The following is a 14,241-nucleotide window of genomic DNA, read 5'->3' as shown; positions in this document are numbered from 1 at the left end:
GTTTTAATGACTCCAACCTAAGTGTATGTAAACTTCCGACTTCAACTGTATGTGTGGTCCTGATTTTGGTAAACCTCCTGAGTTTACCTTTCCTTTGAAAACCCCAAGGGTGAGCGAGTTGGGGGGACCTCTGAAAGATGGTCTAAATGGTCCTTAAATGGTCCTTAAATAAAAGCTAAACTAAAAATAACAACAACCAAAAACTTTGTCTCGGAAGCAGCTGATTGTGGAGATATGTCCAGAGCAGGCGTTTGATTAAGTTTGTGTGGGTTACTTTGACATAGATGGGTTTCCGATGATGAAATTCTTACGCCACTTCTGGTCAAGATGATTGGCCCAGTGTATCTCAAGTTGGTGTTCCAGTTACACTCTGACAAGAGATACTGATGTTGGCTCACGATGGTAGTATGGCACGCCATCTTGGGGTAAACAATACGTATGACCGTATCTTGCGTAAATAATTCTGTCCAGGTCTGAAAAAATATGTTGGGGTTTACCCTAAATCCTGTCGTGTTTGTCAGCTGACAGGTAAACCAAAACAAAATGTGCCGGTTGCACCTTTGCAGCCTATAACTGCTTTTGACGAACCTATCAGCAGGGCTCTGGTGGACTAAGTTGGTCCTTTGCCCGAATTTAAAGAGTGGTAAGCAATGTATCTTAGCCATCATGTGTGCCTCCACTCATTTCCCCAAAGCCATTGCTCCCTGTATTGTTAAGGCCCTTGTGAAATCATTTTCAATGTTCGGGCTTCCGCAGTGCAGTCAGACCAAGATTCAAAGGTCTTCAAGCAAGTGTTACAGCAGTTGGGAGTTACCCATTGCCCCTCTGGTACCTTCCACCCAGACTCTCTTGAGAGATTTCATCAGACTTTGAAGTCGATGTTGAGAGCTTAGTGCTTTGAGTTCGAAAAAGACTGGGATGAAGGGGTGCCTTGAGTGCCATTTGCAGCACTGGAGGTCGTTCAGGAGTCTCTCGGTTTCAGTCCGAATAAGCTTTTGTTTGGACATTATGTCAGAGATCCATTGAGCTTGCTGCAGGACAAACTCTCCATTGAGAGTTTGTTGCAGGACAACACCTCAAAACAAATCTGTTGGAGCATGTTAACATGTTTTATACAGATTGCACCACCCCTGTGAGTTTGCCAGTAAGAATATGGGAAAAATTAAAGTCTGGTATTATTTAAAGTTGCACTTTCGATGTGGGTGACCAAGTCCTAGTTTTGTTGCTTGTTCTGCGGTCACCGTTGTAAGCTCTCTTTTCAGGCCCTTACCTCATGGAGAAAAAAAGTTTGCAATCAGAATTACTTCATCACGCAGATAAAAACCCAGCTGTCAACATGTTGAAGCCATACTTATCCCATTGATTCTTGGGGATGGCTGGCTACTACCGGGCATTTTTCAAGATTGTTGCCCCACTTACGGATTTGACCAATCCCAAAGTCAATTTCCGTTGGAGCCCAGACTGTTACGGGGTTTTTGAGAAGTCGAATGCCTTTTTAGTCTGGGCACCGGTGCAGGTGCTGTGATCCTACAGCAGGACAACAGCGATACTGAGCACCCTGTGGGGTACTTTTTGAAGAACTTGGCCTCCTACCAAAAACACTAATCAACCATTGAGAAAGAAGCCTTTGCTTTGATACTGGCTCTTCAGCACGTTGAGGTTGGTGTCGGCCTCTACCCTGCTAGTTGTCTAACGATCATAATCCTCTCGTATTCCTCCAAAAGACTAGTTCCAAAAAACTGTTCTTACACTTAGTATTATTCCATCATCATACTGTGGAAATATATACACTACCGTACAAAAGTTTACGGTCACTTAGAAATGGACTTGTTTTTTAAAGAAAAGCTTATTTCTGTCCATTAAAATAACATCAAATTGATCAGAAATGCGGTGTAGACATTGTTAATGTTGTAAATGACTATTGTAACTGGAAACTACATGGGTGTACAGATGCCCATTATTAGCAACCATCACTCCTGTGTTCCAATGGCACGTTGTGTTAGCTAATCCAAGTTTATAATTTTACAAGGCTAATTGATCATTAGAAAACCCTTTTGCAATTATGTTAGCACAGCTGAAAACAGACTAACAGTGCTAATTAAAAACTGGCCTTTAGACTAGTTGAGTATCTGGAGCATCAGCACTTGTGGGTTAGATTACAGGCTCAAAATTGCCAGAAACAAAGACTTTCTTCTGAAAGTCAGGCTATTCTTGTTCTGAGAATTGAAGGCTATTCAATGCAAGAAATTGCCAAGGATCTGAAGATCTCGTACAATGCTGTGTACTACTCCCTTCACAGAACAGCGCAAACTGTCTCTAACCAGAAGAGAAAGAGGAGTGGGAGGCCCGGTGCACAACTGAGCAAGAGGACATGTACATTAGAGTGTCTAGTTTGAGAAACAGATGCCTCACAAGTCCTCAACTTGCAGCTTCGTTAAATAGTACCCTCAAAACACCAATCTCAACGTCAACAGTGAAGAGGCGACTCCGGGATGCTGGCCTTCTAGGCAGAGTTGCAACGAAAAAGCCATATCTCAGACTGGCCAATGAAAAGAAAAGATTAAGACGGGCAAAAGAACACAGACACTGGACAGAGGAACTCTGCCTAGGGATAGCTAAAATCATATAGTTGGTGAGGGCCTTTAGGTAACAGCTTTTTAAGGGAAGGTGGTCAGTTCAGTCATCTGGCTGGGCTTGTAAGATAGGAGAGGGGTGGAAGAAGGGCCTTAACCATTTGCTAGTGCACCTCACATGCTCCTCACATGCGTACGTCCTCCATCGCGCGCAAGTTGATTTTGTTCACCCACACCAGAAGTGATCATGACACACAGGTTGAAATATCAAAACAAACTCTGAAACAATTATTCAGGTCAAAAAGCATTAAACATTTATGGCAATTTAGGTAACTAGCTTGCTGTTGCTAGCTAATTTGTCCTGGTTTATAAACATTGGGTTGTTATTTTACCTGAAATGCACAAGGTCCTCTACTCTGACAACTAATCCACAGATAAAACGGTAAACCAAATTCGTTTTTCGTCATCTCTCCTCCTTCCTTCAGGCTTCTTTGGACTTCATATGGCGGTTGGCAACCAACTTTACAGCATTACTACAACCGACCGGAGTGTGGACCTAAGTTCATATTTCAATCACCCACATAGGTATATGCTCCTAAAAACCAGTGAGGAGACGGGGGAGGCCGGACCTGCACCGCGTTGAGCGTCACAAATAGAACCAATTTCTATTTTAGCGCCTGGCCATGCAGACACACGCGAGCAGTGTGGGTGCAATGATTACCATCTATATGTACATTTATTTTTGCAACGCTCACGCACGTGACTCGAGCGGTGTGGTCAGCATGGTAGCTTTAATGATGAAGTGTCTTCCAGTTACACCTTGAAACACCCCACAGTAGGCAGTCACGTAAATACTAGCGGTGAGATGTTGAAGTTCAAGTGTTCTAGATTTCCACTAGACCTGTCATTATAACCTGGAAAGTGAGGATCTGTTGAGAGAGCTATTGTTTTGCCTTTCAGCTGTGCATTGAGTGTTTTTCTTCAGTTAATTTGAGAGAAAGTAACAGGACGTCCTCCTGCTCTCTCCAAATACTTTGCTTCCATATGTCATGTCCTGAAATGCCAATGAGGGAAACAGTCCCAACACTTTGACACATTGTTTTGAAGCACGATCACTAATACCACACACTCACTCACACTCGGACTTGAAAAAGAGATGTCAATCCCAATTGTGACTTCCTTGGTTACATAAAGGATAAATACAAGTTTTTAAAAATATACTCATGGCCCAAATATATTTTGATATTATTGGCCATACTTCCTAATCGATTGTCTAAACTGAATCAATATGAATAACTTTTTAGGAAAAGTTTTTCATATCATTTATATTTATTTAAGGCTTATTAAGGCTTAATAGGGCCTAACTCTTATGTCGACAATAGAGACAAATTCAAATAGCAATCAACATCATACAAATTCACATAAGGATTTAGTGAGTATTATTGAGCCTGACCTTTTGAAGTTGTGCAGGGAGGCGGAGACTTTCTTCTCTCTTGTTAACAAGACATGTGATTACCATTTCTGGATTTGCCCCCTTATGCAGTGGGTCTGTCAAGTTCTCTCAAGGGAATGTGCCACAGGGAAGGCTACGAACGAAGTTAGCGCGCAGGTCAAGGTAAGTGTAATATTTTACAGGGTTGCTGTGCTAATAATTGGCTACACTACCACTTTGTAGAAGTATAGGCCTATAGTAATGGCCCGGAAGTAAAATAGGTTAATGCCTTTTGCCTTCTACATTCCCAAATGTAACATGAGGGATGGCGTGATAAGGTCCCTGTTTTGAGTCGTCTCAGTATTCCTTTTGCAAGTGCAACCTCGATCATTTGACAAATTGGTTTACTATTTTCTTGAGTAACTTTCAAAATTGTCTGCACCATTGTTTTTTTTGATAGCTGTGCATTCTTGCCAATAAATATGAATTCACTGAGTAACGTGGTTTATGCGGCATTTAGCCAAATAGTATTTTAAGAGATTGAGTATAGTTTATAATGACTAATTTCCCATAAATGCAAATATATGTTCACCTCAAGTTTTGCAAACTCATACTTTTTGCAAATAGTGAATACTGAGCACATTTAGCCTATACACCTGTTACATTCTGCTGCATGGCCCAGTGTGGAAACCATTATTATATGTGTGACAAAGTATGCTTGTTTCCCCTCACACAATGACTTGTCTGTCTGTCTGTCTGTGGGCTTGAGTGCAAGTTGCCCCATTTTCAGCTTATCTCAAAACATGTATTGTGATGCCTGGGTCTGGGAAAATGTGCACAGACTAAATTGCATGGAGTCCAGACAGACTGGCTATAATCTGCTCCACTGGAGAGTGATGTGATGGTTCTGAGTTGTGCCAACGCTAGGTCACATGATAGTGCTGGCGCAGCAGACAGAGGAACCTTTCACCACAAACAGAATCATGGAGTAAAATAGTATTTAAAAAATATAGGGGAATGAGGTGTGATTATGATTAGTGTTGGACACTAATATTGATACATATATGATATGACTGAAGCATGTTGTGATATCGTTTAATACTTATTTTACCCACCTTCCACAATCTTTGATAAAAAAAAATAATAAAGTAAAAATGCTGTGCTAGGCGGATAGCTAAGTAATAGCATGGGTTCACCAATGCGACCAGCATGCTAGTTCACCCAAATTACAAAATTACATTAGTTTCCTTACCCTTTAAGCAGTCTTTCGACAAAGTACAGTATGACAGCAATCCATGCTATGGTTTCGTTTCCCTGGCATGTTTCCACATGCTAACATTTTAGCATTTGTGGCACAAATCCCATTCATGTCATGTGACAGATAATAGCATTTTTTGCGCATCATATCCAAATCATCCGAAACTGTCTAAAATTGATTGTGAAGGCCAACAAAGACACTTATAGATGTTTTGAACATGATGTGCAAAAATCTTAAGATAGACATCTTTGTTTCTTGTTCTCATTGAAAATGAAATAAAGAAATATCTTGTTTATATAAGTGTTCACATCCCTGAGTCAATACATGTTAGAATCACCTTTGGCATGGAGTAAGCAACTCCAGTGTAGATTTGGCCTTGTGTTTTAGGTTATTGTCCTGCTAAAAGGTGAATTTGTCTCCCAGTGTCTGTTGGAAAGCAGACTGAAGCAGGTTTTCCGCTACGATTTTGCCTGTGCTTAGCTCGATTACGTTTTTTTTTTTAACACTCACTAGGGCCTCTTGATTGACACAGCGGTTTAAGGCACTGCATCGCACTGCTAGAGTTGTCACTACAGACCCGGGTTTGACCCCAGGCTGTCGCAACCGGCCGTGATCGGGAGTCCTATAGGGCGGCGCACAATTGGCCCGAATTGTCCGGGTTAGGGAAGGTTTGGCCGGGGGGGCTTTACTTGGCTCATCGCTCTCTAGCGACTTCTTGTGGCTGGCCGAGCGCCTGCAGGCTGACCTAGGTCATCAGTTGAATGGTGTTTCCTCCAAAAAATTGGTGCGGCTGGCGTACGGGTTAAGTGGGCGGGTGTTAAGAAGCTTGGTTTGGTGAGTCATGTTTCGGAGGACGTATGACTCAATCTTCGCCTTCCGATCCCGTTCGGGAGACAAGAGGGAAATTGGGGATAAAAAAAATCCATAGACCTTGTCTATGACAAACATACCCATAACATGATCCAGCCACCACCATGTTTGAAGAGTGGTACTCAGTGACGTGTTGTGTTGGTTTTGCCCCAAACACAATGCTTTGCATTCAAATTTCTTTGCCCTTTTACTTTAGTGCCTTATTCCAAACAGGAATATTTTTATCTTTTCACACTGTCATTTGGGTTAGTATTGTGGAGTAACCACAATGTTGTTGATCCATCCTCAATTTTCTCCTATCACATCCATTAAACTCTGTAACTGTTTTAAAGTCACCATTGGCCTCATTGTGATATCCCTGAGTGGTTTCCTTCCTCCCCGGCAACTGAGTTAGGAAGGACACCTGTATCTTTGTAGTGACTGGGTTATTGATACACCATCCATAGTGTAATTAATTACTTCACCATGGTCAAAGGGATATTCAAAGTCTTCTTTTTTTACCCATATACCAATAGGTGCCCTTTTCAAGGCATTGGAAAACCTCCAGGGTCTTTGTGGTTGAATCTGTGTTTGAAATTCACTGCTTGACATTCACTGCTCAACTGAGGGACCTTACAGATAATTGTATGTGTGGGGTACAGGAATGAGGCAGTCATTCATGTTAAACACCATTATTACACACAGTCCATGCAATGTATTATGTGACTTGTTAAGCACATGTTTACTCCTGAATGCATTTAGACTTGCCATAACAAAGGGGTTGAATATTTATTGACGCAAGACATTTCAGCTTTTCATTTTTTATTAAGTAGTAACATTTCTAGAAACATAATTCCACTTTGACATGGGGTTATGGGGTATTGTGTGCAGAGCAGTGTCACAAAATCTCAATTTTAAATTTGGCTATAACACAACAAAGTGTGGAAAAAGTAAAGGGGTGTGAATACACTATGTCATTTTGTAAATTGGGTGAACTATCCCTTTAACAAAATAAAAAGAAAATACTGCAAGAAAATACTTTTATGGCCACATTGTATTTCATGTTTCATCCATACATGCATGTGTTTCTCCACAAGTCAACTGCCCCCACCTGCTAGCTGGCTAACTAGCTAGCCCACAAATAGTTAGTTGTGATGGAACAAAGTATACTTATAGTGATCCTGATGTTATCTCATGTGAATTTAATAACTTTTTTGTGAATGTGGGTTCCCTTCTGTCAAAAAAAATCAAAAAAAATGTATCAAAATCCCATGCATTACATTAAATCTGCAATATGTACCTTTTTGGATGACCCAACCAAATTCACATAGAAATGGTAGTTACAGATCTGTCATATTTATTAAAAGCAAGTCTAATAAGCGGTAGAACTGTTTCTATGATTCCGGTGCTTAAGATTCGTTTTTTTGCTTCTTTTACTTTCGGTTTTGTAAACCAGATTCAAACAGCTGAAAAAGCAATATTTTTGGTTAAGGAAAAGATACCGTATTTCACAGCAGTTTAGGTGGTACAATGATCACGTCATTTGCGCAAAGAAAAGACAGAGAAAAAGGGAATGGAGGTCAGGCTACCTTCTGAGAATTCGTAGGCGAGTGTGTAAACCTCTACTGCCAACATTTCTATTGGCCAACGTGCAATCATTGGGAAACAAAAAAAGATTATCCTACCAACAGGACATTAAAAACTGTAATATCTTATGTTTCACCGAGTCGTGCCTGAACAACGACATGGATAATATAGAGCTGGCGGGATTTTTCATGCATCGGCAGGACAGAGAATCTACGTCTGGTAAGACGAGGGGTGGGGGTGTGTCTGTTCATCAATAACAGCTGGTGCACGATGTCTAATATTAAAGAAGTCTGTAGGTATTACTCATCTGAGGTAGAGTACCTTATGATAAGCTGTAGACCACACTATCTACCAAGAGAGTTCTCATCTATATTTTTCGTAGCCGTCTATTGACCACCACTAAGCGATGCTGGCACTAAGACCGCACTCAATGAGCTGTATAAGGTCATAGGCAAACAAGAAAATGCTTATCCAGAAGCGGTCCTCCTAGTGGTCCTCCGTTTTATCTAATTTCTACCAGCATGTCACATGTGCAACCAGAGGGGAAAAAAACTCTAAACCACCTTTACTCCACACACACAGACGCATACAAAGCTCTCCCTTGCCCTCCATTTGGCAAATCTGACCATAATTCTATGCTCCTGATTCCTCCTTACAAGCAAAAACTAAAGCAGGAAGCACAGTACGGAAGTGGTCAGATGACGCGGATGCTACGCTACAGGACTGTTTTGCTAGCACAGACTGGAATATGTTCCGGGATTCATCCAATGGCATTGCGGAGTATACCACCTCAGTCATCGGCTTCATCTATAAGTACATCAGCAACGTCGTTCCCACAGTGACTGTACATACACATCCCAACCAGAAGCCATGCATTACAGACATCTGCATCGAGCTAAAGGCTAGAGCTGCCGCTTTCAACTGGACACAAATCCGGACACTTATAAGAAATCCCGATACGCCCTCAGACGAACCATCAAACAGGCAAAGCGTCAATACAGGATTAAGATTGAATCCTACTACCCCGGCTCTGACGCTCGTCAGATGTGGCAGAGCTGGAAAACTATTACAGACTACAAATGGAAACACAGCCGTGAGCTGCCCAGTGACACGAGCCTACCAGATGAGCTAAATGCCTTTTATGCTCACTTCGAGGCAAGCAACACTGAAGCATGCATGAGAGCACCAGCTGTTCTGGACGACTGTGTGGTAACGCTCTCGGTAGCCGATGTGAGCAAGACCTTTAAACAGGTCAACATTCACAAAGACAGATGGATTACCAGGACGTGTACTGTCGTTCTGCCCCTGAACAAGGAAGTAAACCCACTGTTCCTAGGCCGTCATTGAAAATATGAATTTGTTCTCAACTGACTTGCCTAGTTAATAAAGGTAAAAAAAAAAGCATGCGCGGACCAACTGGCAAGTGACTTCACTGACATTTTCAACCTCTCCCTGACCGAGTCTAATACCTACATGTTTCAAGCAGACCACCACAGTACCTATGACCAAGGAAGCGAAGGTTTTTAAATGTTTTTTTATTGAACCTTTATTTAACTCGGCAAGTCAGTTAAGAACAAATTATTATTTACAATGACAGCCTCCCGAGGAACAGAAGGTTAACTGCCTTGTTCATGGGCAGAACAACAGATTTTTACCTTGTCAGCTGGGGGATTCGATTCAGTAACCTTTCGGTTACTGGCCCAACGCTCTAACCACTACCACCTGCCGCCCCTAAAGGTAGGTAACCTGCCTAAATGATAACTGCCCTGTAGCACTCACATAGGTACCAATGAAGTGCTTTGAAAGGCTGGTCATGGCTCACATCAACAGCTTCATGCAGGATACCCTAGACCCACTCAAATTTGCATACCGCCCCAACAGATCCACAGATGACGCCATCTCAATCGCATTCCACATTGCCGTTTCCCACCTGGACAAAAGAAACTACTATGTGAGAATGCTGTTCATTAATTACAGGTCAGTGTTCAACACCATAGTGCCCACAAAGCACATCACTAAGCTAAGAAACCTGGGACTAAACACCTCCCTCTGCAACTGGATTCCGAACATCCTGACGGGCCGCCGCCCCCAGGTGGTAAGGGTAGGCAACAACACATCCGCCACACTGATCCTCCACACTGGGGCCCCTCAGGGGTGCATGCTTAGTCCCCTCCTGTACTCCCTCTTCAGCCACGACTGCGTGACCAAACACAACTCCAACACCGTCATTAAGTTTGTTGACAACACAACTAGGGTAGGCCTGATCACCGACAACGATGAGACAGCCTATAGGGAAGAGGTCAGAGACCTGGTAGTGTGGTGCCAGGACAACAACCTCTCCCTTAATGTGAGCAAGACGTAGGAGCTGATCGTGGACTACAGGAAAAGGCGGGCCGAACAGGCCCCCATTAACATTGACGTGGCTGTAGTGGAGCGGGTCGAGAGTTTCAAGTTCCTTGGTGTCCACATCACCAATGAACTATCATGGTCTAAACACACCAAGACAGTTGTGAAGAGGGCACGACAACACCTTTTCCCCCTCAGGAGACTGAAAAGATTTCGCATGGGTCCTCAGATTCTCAAAAAGTTCTACAGCTGCACCATCGAGAGCATCCTGACCGGTTGCATCACCGCCTGGTATGGCAACTGTTCGGCATCTGACCGTAAGGAGCTACAGTGGGTAGTACAGCCCAGTACATCACTGGGGCCAAGCTTCCTGCCATCCAGGACCTACAGTGGGGAGAACAAGTATTTGATACACTGACGATTTTGCAGGTTTTCCTACTTACAAAGCATGTAGAGGTCTGTAATTTTTGTCATAGGTACACTTCAACTGTGAGAGACGGAATCTAAAACAAAACTCCAGAAAATCACATTGTATGATTTTTAAGTAATTAATTTGCATTTTATTGCATGACATAAGTATTTGATACATCAAAAAAGCAGAACTTAATATTTAGTACAGAAACCTTTGATTGCAATTACAGAGATCATACGTTTCCTGTAGTTCTTGACCAGGTTTGCGCACACTGCAGCAGGGATTTTGGCCCACTTATCCATACAGACCTTCTCCAGATTCTTCAGGTTTCGGGGCTGTCGCTGGGCAATACGGACTTTCAGCTCCCTCCAAAGATTTTCTATTGGGTTCAGGTCTGGAGACTGGCTAGGCCACTCCAGGACCTTGAGATGCTTCTTACGGAGCCACTCCTTAGTTGCCCTGGCTGTGTGTTTCGGGTCGTTGTCATGCTGGAAGACCCAGCCACGACCCATCATCAATGCTCTTACTGAAGGAAGGAGGTTGTTGGCCAAGATCTCGTGATACATGGCCCCATCCATCCTCTCCTCAATACGGTGCAGTCGTCCTGTCCCCTTTGCAGAAAAGCATCCCCAAAGAATGATGTTTCCACCTCCATGCTTCACGGTTGGGATGGTGTTCTTAGGGTTGTACTCATCGTTCTTCTTCCTCCAAACACGGCGAGTGGAGTTTAGACCAAAAAGCTCTATTTTTGTCTCATTAGACCACATGACCTTCTCCCATTCCTCCTCTGGATCATCCAGATGGTCATTGGCAAACTTCAGACAGGCCTGGACATGCGCTGGCTTGAGCAGGGGGACCTTGTGTGCGCTGCAGGATTTTAATCCATGACGGCGTAGTGTGTTACTAATGGTTTTCTTTGAGACTGTGGTCCCAGCTCTCTTCAGGTCATTGACCAGGTCCTGCCGTGTAGTTCTGGGCTGATCCCTCACCTTCCTCATGATCATTGATACCCCAGGAGGTGAGATCTTGCATGGGGGTGACGAGGGTGATTGACCGTCATCTTGAACTTCTTCCATTTTCTAATAATTGCGCCAACAGTTGTTGCCTTCTCACCAAGCTGCTTGCCTATTGTCCTGTAGCCCATCCCAGCCTTGTGCAGGTCTACAATTTTTCCCTGATGTCCTTACACAGCTCTCTGGTCTTGGCCATTGTGGAGAGGTTGGAGTCTGTTTGAGTGTGTGGACAGGTGTCTTTTATACAGGTAACAAGTTCAAACAGGTGCAGTTAATACAGGTAATGAGTGGAGAACAGGTGGGCTTGAAGAAAAACTAACAGGTCTGTGAGAGACAGAATTCTTAAATGGTTGGTAGGTGATCAAATACTTATGTCATGCAATAAAATGGAAATTAATGACTTAAAAATCATACAATGTGATTTTCTGGATTTTTGTTTTAGATTCCGTCTCTCACAGTTGAAGTGTACCTATGATAAAAAATTACAGGCCTCTACATGCTTTGTAAGTATGAAAACCTGCAAAATCGTCAGTGTATCAAATACTTGTTCTCCCCACTGTATATATATAGGAGGCGGTGTCAGAGGAAAGCCCAAAACATTGTCAAAGACTCCAGTCACCCAAGTCATAGACTGTTCTCTCTGCTACCACACTGCAAGCATTACCGGAGCGCCAAGTCTAGCCATAAGACTGCTGAACAATTAATCAAATGGCCACCTCTACTATTTACATTTACCCCCCCCCCCCCCCTCCATTTGCTTTTACACTGCTGCTACTCTCTGTTTATTGTCTATGCATAGTCATTTCACCCCTACCTACATGTACAAATTACCTCGACTAACCTGTACCCCCACACATTCACTCGGTTCCGGTACCCCCTGTATATAGCCTCATTATTGTCATTTTATTGTGTTGCTTTTTTATTATTTTTTACTTTTATTTATTTGGTAAATATTTTCTTAACTCTTTCTTGAACTGCACTGATGTCTAAGGGCTTGTAAGTAAGCATTTCACGGTAAGGTCTACAGCTGTTGTATTCGGCGCATGTGACAATGTTTGATTTGATTATCTACACTATACTTGCTTGTTTTGTCACATAAACTATTCGAATTTTAGCATCCAGTAAATGGCAGAGTGATTTCTGCATAGTGCATCTTTAAAGGACATTTTATTGTCCTTCTCTGCTTCAGTTGCGTCCACCTGATGTAATGGAGGTGATGGATGTAAATGGTAACTTAAAGACTACAGCAGTAAGTCATGATGAGATTGGTGCCTCTTTGGTTAAATCAGCACTAGGCGAAAAGGCTCCATATCAGGGGAAATCTTTTCATGACAGATTTTCGATATTCCGGGGAATACAGAACCTTTCCAATGCATCTTTAGAGTTTTGTGGATTTGCACCATATCCTGACAACTTCTGAATCCCGATTTTTCTTTTAGACATACACTACCGTTCAAAAGTTTGGGGCCACTTAGAAATGTCCTTGTTTTTGAAAGAAAAGCATATTTTTTGTCCATTAAAATAAGATCAAATTGATCAGAAATACAGTGTAGACATTGGTAACGTTGTAAATGACTATTGTAGCTGGAAACGGCTGATTTTTGATGGATATCTACATAGGCATATAGAGGCCAATTATCAGCAACCATCACTCCAGTGTTCCAATGGCACGTTGTGTTAGCTAATCCAATTTTATCATTTTAAAAGGCTAATCGATCATTAGAAAACCCTTTAGCCAATTATGTTAGCACAGCTGAAAACTGTTGTTCTGATTAAAGAAGCAATAAAACGGGCCTTCTTTAGACTAGTTGAGTATCTGGAGCATCAGCATTTGTGGGTTCGATTACAGGCTCAAAATTGCCAGAAACAAAGACTCTCTTCTGAAACTCCTCAGGCTATTCTTGTTTTGAGAAATAAAGGCTATTCAATGTGAGAAATTGCCAAGAAACTGAAGATCTCGTACAACGCTGTGTACTACTCCCTTCACAGAACAGATCAAACTGTCTCTAACCAGAATAGAAAGAGGAGTGGGAGGCCCCCAACTGAGCAAGAGGACAAGTACATTAGTATCTAGTTTGAGAAACGGATGCCTCAAGTCCTCAACTTGCAGCTTCATTAAATAGCAACCGCAAAACACCAGTCTCAACATCAACAGTGAAGAGGCGACTCCGGAATGCTGGCCCTCTAGGCAGAGTTCCTCTGTCTTGTGTCTTTGTTCTGTTGCCCATCTTAATCTTTTATTTTTATTGGCCAGTCTGAGATATGGCTTTTTCTTTGCAAATCTGCCTAGAAGGCCAGCATCCCGGAGTTGCCTCTTCACTGTTGACGTTGAGACAGCAGGTACTATTTTCGAGTCACGGGTCCTCTGAAACATGCCCAAACCACCCGCCCGCTTAACCATGAAGGCAGCCACACCAATACGGTGGAGGAAACACCGTTCAACTGATGACGGAGGTCAGCCTGCAGGCGCCCAGCCTGCCACAAGGAGTCGCTAGACCGCAATGAGCCAAGTCCCCCCCCCCCCCCCCCCCCCCTGCTAAACCCTCCCCTAACCCGGACGACGCTGGGCCAATTGTTTGCCGCCCTATGGGACTCCCGATCACGGACAGTTGTGATACAGCCCGGGATCTAACCCGGGTCTGTAGTGATGCTTCTGACCGCTACACACGACTACTTCTTGAAATTATACTGTGCAGTAGACTTAAACTGTAAAAAGTACAAAAACTGTTTAGAATATCAAACATTCCTTAGAGATTTAAGTAATGCTGTAT

At 42.9% G+C, this 14,241-nt stretch overlaps 1 protein-coding gene across 3 annotated transcripts in view; it reads left to right on the top strand.

The window, feature by feature from the left end:
- The first annotated feature begins 4,103 nt into the window (after positions 1–4,103).
- LOC129816464 (melanophilin-like) overlaps positions 4,104–14,241 on the top strand; it is a 133,677-nt gene continuing 123,539 nt past the window's right edge. For all 3 annotated transcript variants that reach the window (XM_055870989.1, XM_055870988.1, XM_055870987.1), the window contains exon 1: positions 4,104–4,188. The gene's annotated coding sequence lies outside the window, so the exon portion shown is untranslated. The remainder of the gene's footprint in view (positions 4,189–14,241) is intronic.

Source organism: Salvelinus fontinalis, chromosome 19, assembly GCF_029448725.1.
Source record: "Salvelinus fontinalis isolate EN_2023a chromosome 19, ASM2944872v1, whole genome shotgun sequence".
NCBI classification, from domain to species: Eukaryota; Metazoa; Chordata; class Actinopteri; order Salmoniformes; family Salmonidae; genus Salvelinus; species Salvelinus fontinalis.
This window is presented reverse-complemented; position numbering and strand designations above follow the sequence as displayed.